Source organism: Choristoneura fumiferana, chromosome 12 (assembly GCF_025370935.1).
Source record: "Choristoneura fumiferana chromosome 12, NRCan_CFum_1, whole genome shotgun sequence".
NCBI classification, from domain to species: domain Eukaryota; kingdom Metazoa; phylum Arthropoda; class Insecta; order Lepidoptera; family Tortricidae; genus Choristoneura; species Choristoneura fumiferana.
The window spans coordinates 17,385,180-17,398,591 of record NC_133483.1 but is presented as its reverse complement, the minus strand read 5'-3'; the positions used below and the strand labels follow the sequence as shown (position 1 = coordinate 17,398,591).

Here is a 13,412-nt window from a genome sequence, read left to right as displayed (position 1 = left end):
TAATGACAAGCATAGATCATTCAGCGTGACGCCTTTGCAGTTTTCACTTTAAACGAAAAATGACATGTAATCTTATTGTTACAGTTTTCTTAATTCATTGTAACATCTTCTGCTGCCGTTGGCCAAAACTTCTTTCCAACCCTCTAAATCACCACTACAAACGATTTGAGGGTAATTTTCCTCAGATTGTACTGTTTCAGCCACTATGTAAATGTAAACGAATGTCAAGTTAACATAAGCTTAACAAGAGTTCACGATAATTATTATGAATTAGAGGATAGACACTTCATCAAAAATATAGGTTATTAAGTCTCCAAATAACCAAAAAAAAGTCTACGACCTACTTACAGTAATTCTCGAAGGACTTCCCCGTTATCCTTATCAAACATGCGTTGTAAATGCCGCTTCATATTCGGTAAACAAACAAAGGTAGAGTTCAGCACGCATTACGAATAATCTGCTTACAAGTGTCAGCTGGTATGAAAGGAATACCTCCGGGAAAACGTTTTGCACAAGCGGCTTAAAAATGTAAGCACCTTTGAATAAAAACAATGGGTTCCGCAAAGCTTCTCAAAACAAAAGAGCACTTGACAATTAATTAGAAAAGGTTTCTTTCGCGTACCCTCTTTTCATTAAGATTTATGACTGTGGCGTGACACTTTCGAGTCAATAGGTAAATGATTAGGCGGTTACGCTGAAGTCAGGCGTATGTCCTGAAGTTATTTGACGAAAATATTACATCACGTACTCGTATGGAAAGGTCGTCAATTTGTAGTGTAACAAAAATCACTTAACGAATGCATATAAACACATCACGTCAAAACGGCTGCACCTATTTACCTAATTATGTTTTACTTTTGTTTGCGATTATCAGGACAAGGGTTTTATGAAGGAAATTATTTGAAGACTTTTATAAAAGTAAAAAAAGGTTTCTTTCGCGTACCCTCTTTTCATTAAGATTTATGACTGTGGCGTGACACTTTCGAGTCAATAGGTAAATGATTAGGCGGTTACGCTGAAGTCATGCGTACGTCCTGAAGTTATTTGACGAAAATATTACATCACGTACTCGTATGGAAAGGTCGTCAATTTGTAGTTTAACAAAAAATAATTAACGAATTTACCTAATTATTTTTTACGTTTGTTTGCGATTATCAGGGCAAGGGTCTTCTGAAGGAAATTATTTGAAGAATTTTATAAAAGTAAAAAATTGTGGTTAAACAATCTTCATATAAAAAAGTGAGTGACTGAGACGGAAGATGCTTGTAGGGATGATTTGTATCATTTATGTCAAATGTGCACCCTTGCGAAGCCGCGGCGGGAAGCTCGTGCGTTATTTATAATCTAAATATAGTACTAATGGCACTATTAAAAGGAACCCTAAAAGCACCGGAATTCGTTCATAAAAATATTATTTTACCGTCACGCGTTTTTACCACTGTGTCAGGTGCATGCTATAAAAATATACGATAGCCGGCTTGTGAGGTCACAAAATGTTATAGAGGCATGTTTCATTTTCCGTTTTCAAAATGGTGTGGAAAGAGTATATAAAAGTTGTGAAAACGAGGGTTGTTTAACCCCCACTCGACCTCGACCCGGGAAAAAGTTAGTTACAGACAATATCTGCGTAATGGAGATAACTGTCAAAAGCATTAAGGTAGTCGTTTTATGGTTTATATCAATCCAATTTATGAAAAGTGTAAACAAAGACGCCATTTATCCGACCATAGACATTTAGTGATATGAAAACCTAGAATCTAGTGCAGTCATTAATCTGTTCAGTAAATCGATTAATTGATTAATTCATTAGGTCAAAGTATTTTTGTCTATTTTATTATTTACAATACTCGATTTAATTTCAAAGACTGTTTATCCAATTATAAAAGCAGTAACTATTTTGTACTTTTAACGTAGGTAAATAAAAATCGCTTATTAAATCGAGCATTATTCGATTTTCAAAATGACAAATTTTCCACCGTCTCTACGCTAGTCTATGCTATGCTATTACAGATTATACCCATGTTTCATTCAAGAAATAACGTCAGATTTTGACGAAGATTTTTCAAATGAAAATTAAATATTTAAATCAAGTGGATTTTGGTGAAAAAAGTGATTATACGTCTAGATAAAAGATACGAATTATAGATGAATGTGTTATTGATGCGATGCACTGGGTGTTTATACAAGAATTTTGATAAAATCGGTTTGTTTACATTTTATATAAATTGGATTGATATAAACCATACGATAATCACTGAGGCAGTATGTATCTCTATATATCTGTGTTTTTTTACTGCTTACTGTGTGTTGGTGTTCAATAAAGAGTTATTGTATTGTAACCAAACTATTTGCTACGTTTTGACATCATTTGAAATCACCATAGAAAACTTAGGAGTCTCACAGGAATCATCGTAAAATGACTCTAACATAGTGGCACATGCTAGTGGTTTTGATCAATTAAAGGGGCCCATATTTTCACTGCAGTATGTGGCCGGCAACTATTGGTGTCACTGTCTAACATGTGAGTAAGAGAGGGACACCAATAGTTGCCAGCCACAAATTGCAGTGAAAATATGGCCCGTCTAGGAGCCCCTTAAGTAACCTATCACACCTTTGGAAAATATTTCTGCCATTAATGTATAGCTATACCTAAGCAGGAAAGCTTTAATAATATATTATATATATTAAACAACGTCGCATAGCGAATAAATCCGAGGTTACCCTGCTAATTGGTACAAAAGTTAAGATGTAAAGCGCACATATATGTAGAATAGCCTTGTAATTAGGTTTATGGCCTATGAAACTGTTTGTGTGCGCAACGGAACGCCCTAAAATTGTTTCGTAATTAATTTTAAATTGGTAAAGAGTGAACAGTGTTGCGATGTTGGGCTCCGTCCATCGGTTAATTAGTTAATTTCTGAAGTATAAGTGGAAACAACAATAACATTATATTAGGACGAGAAAATGTAACAATCGGGTACCTTAAGTTTTGTAGGGTGGTCCAAATTACATTTTTTATCGATAGTAGACTTATGATTTAGCTCACCACTCTAGATAGTTTTTTTTTTCACTTTCCGTTTTTTTGTAAAAATAAATTGAAACTTTATTTCGGCAAACCACACCTTTCGTCGGATTAATAGGTTTTGTGCCTTGGTCTGTTTGATTTTTAAAAAAAGCTCGGACTGACAGCTGTCAGTTGTCAAATGTCACCATACGTACGTACGTGTGTGTAGGTGTGTATATGTACGTATGTGTCGTTGTATGGCAAGTGACAAAAAATATCTATCTACAGGAGTGAGCTATATATAACATGGATCATCCCAGAAAACTTAAGTTACCCATTACCCAATTAAGTCTCTTTTTAAATTAAACTGTTAGGTCAGTACATTCTTATATTTTTGGGTCAACCTCATCAGATGCTTCTTTATCTACTACATTATAACTTGTAACTATAGCGAAAATAGCCGGTTTTGCCAGTGAAATTACTAGCGTAGAGGCAATCCATCTAGACTTCAGGGTAAGCAGCGCATAGAGTCGCCGTAGACTATCTGTCTTTGGTTGCCTTATGTCCAATGTCCATATAGACCTCAGTTTCCACTTTTCGTCTGATTTTCAGATGGGCTGCGAGCTCGTCTGCCTGCTTAACATGTTTTTTTTAAACAAGCAAAAAAAGAAGTATGGTGATCCAGAGAGATTGTTTAAACGTATTGACAAGTAAAATCACAAAATTAAACTTCCTAAATATCCATAACGTCCCATAATGGCTAATGGTATAGATTTTTGCGTTATTTGTTAGGTACACTAACATTTATAATACATATAACGCTTCAAACGACAATTAACGGTGAAACACAGTTAAATACGTTGTAGTTAACGTTACCGAAATAAGATGCAGGTAAGCCACCAAAATGCTAATGCTAACATTAAATCAAGCCCAATTTGAAACTCCAAAAACGATGTCTCAGTTGCGTAAGTGCAGGCCAGCGGGCGATCTCAATTACAATATTTCACCAGCAGGACCGAGATCCACCAGATATCACGAGGAAGTTAAGAAATATGACGCAGTTTTCACATCCACCGTTCAGCTAAAAGAACATTGAATTTTCTCTGTGAATAGCGAACAGTTTAGAACGTTCCTAACTGTAACTCCAGCAAATTGTACTTGGTGCGTAAAGTGCTCGAAGTTTCTAGTACCATCCATGTAATCGAGGTGATAGATTAAGTTTGAAGAAGTTTGGGCGGTAAAACGACGCAGCATACATTGTGTTAGTAGACTGAAAATCAGAATAATCTGTTTTGAACTAAACTTAGTGAATACTGAATATAAAAGTAGTTCTAACATGTCATTGTCCGAACATCCCAAACAATATGGCATGACAAGAAAATAGCACCAACACTGAAGTGAATCGCTAATCCTGTAAGGATTCCTGAAAATTGTATCTAGAACGAGATTAGCCAAAATCAAACTACGTTTATTTTAGCTGCGAGGGTTCCAAAACCTCTGTTATGTAAACCATTCAATCGTAAACCAATGAATGACACTGATTAGTCCCGCGTAGAACTAACACCGAGGTAGGTATTTCACTTTATTTATTTAGGCCCTAATCTGATCCGTGCCACGGCACATTAGTTCTATCAGGGGGTTGGTAAACACCACCTAATGGCTTAGTGTTGTCAATATTCATGTGAATGAACACAGCGTTTATGAATACGCAAATTTGTCCTACGCCATTACTTACTGCAACAGCAAATTTCTCAGTAATCATTTAAATCGTCGCAATCTGGTCACTGGAACGTAATGGCAAACCAAATGAACAGTCGTGATCAAGTACAGTTTGATTTAAACTCTTTTATTTATGATAATCGAACCATTAGTAATTCAAACACGAACGCGACTTAGTTTAACGTTTTCATGATAGATAAGTATTAACTTTTTAATCAATACGCAACGCCAATCACGCTCGTTTGTCAATTGAAACTAAAAAAAAAAGCAGTTACAAAAATCAATTTTAACACTCGGTTTAATAATACTCATTATCTCACATATTGAAAACAGTAATACTGTGCATCCTCTATCGCATGTACAACGGGGAGTGCTCCGAGGAGTCCGTCGGGTTGATCCCTGCCGCATCCTTTCGCCACCGACCTACGCGACAACACTTCCATCCTCACCATTTAGATGGTTGGCGGTCCTCTACTGTGCGTTTTTCCAGAAATTTCCTGCCTCGCACAGCAAAACTCTGGAATGAACTATCGCCTGCGGTATTCCCGGACCGATATAACCTTCAAGTTTTCAAGAAAAGAGCGTACTCCTACCTTAAAGGCCGGCAACGCACTTGTGACTCTTCTGGTGTTGCAGGTGTCCATGGGCGACGGTAATCGCTTACCATCAGGCGATCCGCCTGCTCGTTTTCCCCCTATACCATAAAAAAAAAAGTAATCTAAGAATTTCTAGCTGCGATTTCCAATAATAACCGAACAGCAATTAAGCACGATGATAATTAAATTAGACATGCAAAGGCCTAGTCTGAAACGAGAACACATGGATTAACCAGAAGACATATTAGTGCACTTAAAACTTCACCTCAAAGCAATTTTTCTTGTTCAAGAATTGATTAAACTGAGAGGTAAGGCAAGCGGTAGTAAAAGAACTAGAGCATATCGCTAACTGGATACGATACAGCTGGGCGTCCGTTATTGACTTTTTTTATCAGAATGGGAGATGTTGACCGGCGTTAATGTGCAATTAAATAATACCATGTTTATGTAATGCGCGTACGCGATTTGTTTACTGCACATGCGTAAGGGATCGCGCGCGTCACGCGGCGTAGACATCGTAAATGGTGCTAGCTGTTAGATGTCCAAGTATGGAAAATATGGGTTGAAAAGTTTCAGGTACAATGATTAAAGAACCATTTATTACATTAACGCAATAATTCTCGATCACAGGTAACAGAACTATATAATGGACCTGATACTCAAAATGCAATGTAAAATATTGGATTAATGTATGTGTGTAACTCTTTATTGTAAATAACCTAACCAACCAAAAGTTCAATATCTCAAAAACGGCTAAACCGATTTTGATAAGACATGTCTAAGAACCATCGCTAGAAAACCTGCTTTAAAATAAAAAAAAACCGCGTTGAATTCGGTCCACCCGTTTAAGAGCTACGGTGCGACAGACAGACACACAGACACACATAGCGGTCAAACTTATAACACCCCTCTTTTTGCGTCGGGGGTTAAAAATAAATAACAAACACAAAACGATTACTTTAACTACCCAGATAATCAATCAATCCGTCCATTACTGTGCTACTTAAGGACGCATACACTCAGCAAAGCGCAAAAACCTGAGGCTAAATCATAAAACATATTTAGAGCCTGTTACACTTGTCGACTAACTTTAAGTGACGGATATCAGTGATGCCGGCTCTGTTTGTTTTGTCCGAATAAACAAAGACGGCATTACTTTTATCTGACAAAAAGTTACAGGTGTGATACACTCGCTTACTAGTACAGGTGGTTAAAAGATAGGTAACGATATTTTCGGTCTAGTTTTAAGCACTAATACCGAAAACGTCAGTACTAAAGATGTATGTACAACCTACCGGTATTTTTGGTACCGCTTTCAAGTTCTGGTCAAGGTATACCAATCTGGGGTTCGCCGACTCACCAAACCTATTCCAAGAAGTTTGTAGCATCATAGTCAAAGCTTAGTATCATCGGTTAAAAATGTTAAAGATAGGTTGCAGCATACGGTTACAAATAAAAACATATATACTTAAAACAAGTAGGTATGTGCCCGCCACTTTGCTGTGTCTAGCTGATAAACATAGATTATCTTCCAGAGTACTTAGGCAACGCCAGTCCTAGTGCAATTTTAATTGCATGATGTCAGTTTTAATTAATCACTTTAAAGTAATTGGCTTGTGAAACGTTAGCCACAGTCAAATCTACTAATTTAGGAACGTTACTCGGTCAGTAAATAAGATATTACCTATAGATCTGTATTCGGATATTTTGTTTGTCGCGGTTCGGTAGAAAAAAAGTTTTACTCGTAAAAATCTCAATTCGTTACGAATAAATCCCTATTGGTTGATATTTTTCGTATGGGTTGGTACACCTAATTTGGTGTTTAATAATTTTCTGAAAAGACCAGACAAAGACCACGCGGCCACGTAGTCTTAGTCGTTAGGTTCTATCAAAATCTTTTGCTTTCGAATGCTTTCGGAAGGTCATGACTTCCAAGAAGAATACGTCGAAAGAAGCTTGGCAGTCTTTTTGAGTCATAAATTCATCACTCACTAAATCACTAATTAATTACTAATAATATCAGCACCATTACATTGATGAAGCCACCCTTGAGGTTTAACGATCGATACGAAAGCAAGTGCGTTCATGGTTCAGGTATTTAAAGCCTGACCAGAAATATATGACTATTCGCCATGTTGCGGAATTTCATTGGAACTAAATTCTTACACTGGCAATAATTCTAATGATTGTCAGTGTCACTGTAGCGGTTTATTTGAACAATAACAAAAATTCCCAAAAACGATTAGTAGTCAACAACGGATCATTGTAAATAATGTTTAATAATAAACTACTGAAAAAAAAAACGCTTGGGGAATGAAACTATTTCACTACAAAACCAAATTAACATCAGAGCTAACAGGTAAACGTTGTAGACAAGTCAATATGTCATTGTTTCGACTATACTGAACTATTGCCATATAAATAAGAACAATAGCGCCCTCTTGACAATAGTCATATATTTTTGGTTAACCTTTATTTAGTTTTCACCAGGAAATCGAAACAAATGTTTTAGAACTTAGATGAATGATTGGTCGCGCGAGACCAATCATCTTTGGTTTTAGAAGTATAACGGGCCAGCCACGAATACACGCGACCGCCGACTACGAGCGTTTTCTCTGTTCACAGCGCAGCCGAAACGTAGCGAAGCGCAGGAGTCGTTACCTTGCAAAGCTTAACCTCATCATAATATCCACTTTTCCGTAATGTGTTTTTCTAAAGGTGCTTCTTTGGAAGGATCGCTACCTCAAAAGAGCACTTCGCAATGGGTTCACTTCCTCAGATGGTACCTTAAGTTTCCCAGTACACTTTTTATATTCCAAAAGCGTAGGTACGTTTTTGGAGTGAACATTTTCCGGAAAGAGCACTCTTAGAAAAAATCTAAATTTTAGAAATGTGAGTTTTACTAGCCTAACCCAGCACACGCATAACAGTAAAAACGCTCGCCGCACCGCCGATCGCACGTGGTCGTGACCGGGCGTTAAACCACACAAAGCAACCGCAACCAGCAACCACCAAAGTTATACTAAGTCACATGCAGGAAATTAAGTTGAGCAGACAATTTAAATTATAGTTCTATTTTAGCAAATTGGTCGTTTGAACACGTAAGCAGCTCTTAAAGTTAGTTAGTAAACATTATCCAATTACATAAAGTTTTCGGAAATTACAGCTTGTTCAAATTATTTTAATTTTGTGACTGCCTCGTGATTTACTTTTTGTCTTGACGCACTGCCATGCATTCGCGTCTTAACATCTTTATGTACACTCACGAAATTATTGCACTTCAACATTATTAATTTTACGATCCAATCGTTATTTGCATTCCTAATACATTCTAGTCGTAAAATTACTAACTGTAAAAAATTACAGTAATAGATTATTGAAGATCGATTACAGTACAGTTTACTTAAAAATAGAATAAACGTGTTATTGACACTAACGGACATAGACATGCAAGCGAACATTAAATGACATGCAAGTAAATACAATTAATATTGTCTTAAAAATATGTGGAGGACCGGCGCGATATAAATTGGTTGTGGGTAGAGATTAGCAATTTAAATGGCGGTCAGGGAGAAAAAAAATTAATAAGCGTTTTTACGTGAACGCACGCGCCGGCGCAGATCGCCTCCGCGCAATGATAAGGGGCGGCGCACGCGCGACTGTCGGCGTCCAGCGAGAGAATACAGCAGGGCTACTACGAAATTCGAAAATCGAAGTTCATGTCGTTCGGTCCCTCTGACACTTATACTATTTAATACGAGAGCGAGAGGGACAGTACGATACGAACTTCGATTTTCTAACTCCAGAGTAAGCCCTCAGTTTCAATACGACGCTACACGGTTACACGCTAATTCTGGCGTCACGTCAGGTCACTCCCATCATTCTGCTAAGAATGCCAAATGACGAGAGAATTATCGTGTAACCTTCACAGACTGAAATATTGAAAATCAAATATATTCAATAATATTTTGATAATGATAACCGATGTCTATAAATATTGCGTTTTTGTCAAATGTCAAGGGTCACCAATATGTGGGGAGGGGCCACAATACAGAGATCTCTCTTCAGGCAGAAAGAGGAAAGGAAGTTGTATTTATGCATTAGGCTTTGATAGCGCGATGTAGAACATGAATGACTTCTGAAATAACGTTCTTAAGTAATTTTTCCCGTACCGATTTGTGATTGTATTTTTATATCACCTGCATCAAAGCACGCGGCGCGATGCACATCCAAAAGTAAAGTTATAAAAGTTACATTAGCCGCCCGCTAGCACTGCGCCCGCGGCGCCCGCGTAAAAAACCGTTCAGCGGACCGTGAGCCGCTCTCGCGTTTCTCCACACTACATATTTCTCGATGACACACATGTAAGTCCAAACGGCGTCACGCTGACTGAACTACGCAACACTAAATTGCTAGTTTAAAAGAAAATCTAATATTAAAAGAAAATACTGAGGTGGTTATCTATTATTTTACGTGGACAGAGATCGTTAATGAAAACGAAAGACGCTGAAAAAAATTAAATAACAGAGCGCTGTCGTGGCAGATGGATTAATCAATTTCCTTTGAGATAATGGAATATTCTTTTATCTTTTGACTTGACAGTCGTTTAGTGAGATGTTATCGCGAGGATTTCAACTGTGGAGGAATTATTTCATTTTATTATTTTGTGGAATTGATGAGGATACTAGTAAAAAGCAAGATCGACATATTAAGTTATGGGCAAAGGAAATGTTGGCTGACGACGGTCACGTCCTTGGAAATGAGTTAACCCGCAAGTTCCGCTATTGGCAGATAATTATTTCTCTATATTAATGCGAGAAGCGGATGCGGCCTGCGGCGGAATATGGATGGCGAAATGTTTGAAGGCACGTTCAAATTTTCCCATGTTCACGAAGTTGTTGAGACTAATTATATTCAGCTTGACTGTGCATAAGCCAAGTTCGAAGTTCGGAGCTAACTTAATCGGGGAGAAAGCATAAGATAAAAAGATACAATAAAGCAAATTTCCAAGGAGTTTGTGGTCGTCGTTAACAAATATGTCGACTTTGTCATCAAAATTAATGAAGTTCAGTATACTCTACGACTTCATGAAAATCTTCTGGATAATCCAGACTCCAGGAATTGTGTATACAACTTTAATACAAGATTTTAGAGCACAAGGCGAAAATTAAGCGCTCTTATATAAACTAATAAGCATAAACAGGGGAAGTGCGCAAGTCGCTGTAGGCAAGGTTAGATAAGAAGTCTTCAGCGCTATCTTTACGCATTTCTTAAAGGTACATAAAATTCGCAACGGGGTAGGTTCGCGAGGGGTTTAGCTTGATTAATGTACACTAAAACAAGTTTAGCGTGAGATAATTAGAAAGTATACGTTATATGGGAATAATGTTTTACTAGAATTGGTCAAAAAGTAATAATAAGAAGATTTATACACTAAGTGATGAAACTCCATTAAGAATAGTGACTATCGTAAACGTAAGTCCAACTTTCAAGGGCGCTAAAGAGTGTTTAAATATCGTAGATCAGTTGTACTGTCTTGATATACTGTTACATTTTTATGTGTGTGGTAGATACATCGCTCTAAAAATAGTAACTCACGAAGACGCAAACGCCAGAATGATTTGTGTTGATGTGTAAGTCGACTACAAATGCACCAACAACAAACGAAGCACCGTTTTACAATAAAATACAGTGGAAGCGCACCAAGTACTAAATCGCTAAGGTGTACTGTACAATGGATGGTGAACTATTGTTGTAAGATTTATGTGGACACTTCGCTGAACCTTGTATTGGGGTCAAGCGGGAATGCTCGTTACATCCGTGGGTGCACCAGGAAGGATCGCTGGGTTAACAAGCAATTTTAAAACATCGCGAAACTTCTCAAGTAGCATATGATTTACGTACTCTTCTTTCTGTGGCAAAACATTTGGTCATCAACAATAATCCATACTAATAAATCCAAGTCATGGTGCGTTTATATGTTTGTCCGTCTTTCACGTCGAAACGGAGCGACGGATCGACGTGATTTTTGGCATAGAAAGAAAGAAAATATTTACTTGTGACATGACGTGACATGGATAAGAAGAATAATAAAAATAATAAAAAATAGTAATGCATGTCATGAAATGGACATAGAGATAGTTTATGGGTCAGAGAGTGACATAAGCTATTTTTTATATCGGAAAAATGCACAGTTCTCGAGGGAACAGCGCGCGATAACCGAATTCCATTGCGGGCACAGAATATATAATAGTACTAACGACGCGGGCAAAAGCTAGTTTTCTTAATACATAAAATTCTCGTGTCATAGTGTTTGTGACCAAACTCCTCCGCAATGGCTTGACCGATTTTTATGAAATATATTTGTGTATATAAATTTATATTTGTGTATATTCGGTAGATCTGAGAATAGGAAGTAAACTATTTTTCATACTAATAATAATGCATGATTGAGGATGCCGTGTTGATACCAAGAATTACCAAAGATTCTATTAAACATTATAGTTTTAGACTTAGACAATTGCTCAACAAAAAGCGCATTGTAATCGCAACTGAAACCAGTATCCATATTATTTATAAGTTTTTGGATATGTAATTTAGATATGAGATCAGAGATAACAAGCACGATGACTAAAATAAAGTAAACAAACGCAAGGACCTAACGTCTACGGCCCTTAAGGCGACTCAACCAAAAAAAACATGCACGATGATTGAAAACTTTGCCCTGCTGATGTGGACTGACGTAAGGGAAAGAGATCACTCCATGTTCTTCGTACAAATAGGATCAATTACCCAACTGCATACAGATCGAAGAGTTAAAACTAGTGTACCAGTTTCACTGTGAATGTAGGTCAACTGAAAGTGCTATTGCTTCAGTTCCGGTTAAATAATTAAAACATTAGCTATCCATTCACGTATATGTATATGTCTTATAGGACCTACTTATATAGGAGTTTTAGTGCACTGCGCTGCAGCAAATGGATCTCCTGAGAAAAACAAATCAAAAGCGACGTTGAGCTATAATGTAATAGACATAAATAACATAATGGAAGTATAAACAAATAGTTTTGTAGAAGAATTCGCGTTTCATTTCGAATTCATTCGGCATAATTAAGAGGGAAACGAACTATTCTGACACAAACTAAAATTCAACTTAAGCTTTGTGAAATTCATACAGAAAACCTTTGTTACGAGACCACATGAAATTCGCACACATTACAGATTGCCAACTTTCAACTTAATCGCTGTTAATATAACTTCGGTACTCGGTTTGTAAACAGCCAGCAGCGTATGATTAAATTTTAAAGTAGAGCCATTTCCTTTTCCCCAAGAAAATGTAACATGGTTATGAAATTTTCATTGGGAAATTTTGACGTTGCAGTAGGTAAGTACAAGCCATTTCGATATCTACCTCTAAGCAGGCTAGCTAATGCTACAAGGGATTGGAAAACCAGATACGTCTCGGAACAAACAGATAGTATTACGAGTATACGGACAGCAATATAAATATGAAATGCTGCAAATAATCTTTATATGAAATCTTTGGGACTATATCTTAGGACAGCGTTCCATCAGCGTTCCTCCAAAGATGCGAAAGGCAAGGAATTAAGAAAAAGTTACTACGGGTAAACTATCATGAGCACGACCGCATTAAAACCTTTTCGCAATAAATGATCCAGCGACTTCCTTGGTTCATCAGGTGCTCCTCTATAATCATGGCTTACTGAGGCAAGGTTGTACTATATCGTGAGTCGAGCTTTTAAGCGGTTTACGTATTATTAACAAGATTAATAAATGTATACTACTTTAACAGATACTAGTAAAGTGATGCTGATGTGTGTGATGTGAATGAACGCGCAACCAATAATTTATATCTCTTTTTTTGAAGTGTATACTTTTTAATGTTAATGAAGTACGTACTACTAAATATATGCCAACATAACACCTGTTGTGTCTAAAACCGTAAATTGAAAACGCAAGAGCACCTACGTAACATACCGCTTTATTATTTACACTCAAAGATCTAAGTTACGTGGGTTGTTTGTAACTTACGTCGAATTTTCTAGCGGGTAGCTAACTTCCTCTTCTCCGCG

The 13,412-nt window shown here is 37.1% G+C and overlaps 2 protein-coding genes across 2 annotated transcripts in view; one reads left to right on the top strand and one right to left on the bottom strand.

The window, feature by feature from the left end:
* MCU (mitochondrial calcium uniporter) overlaps nucleotides 1–13,412 on the bottom strand; it is a 203,691-nt gene that overhangs the window by 99,111 nt on the left and 91,168 nt on the right. The window lies entirely within an intron of this gene.
* jv (javelin) overlaps nucleotides 1–13,412 on the top strand; it is a 97,935-nt gene that overhangs the window by 650 nt on the left and 83,873 nt on the right. The window lies entirely within an intron of this gene.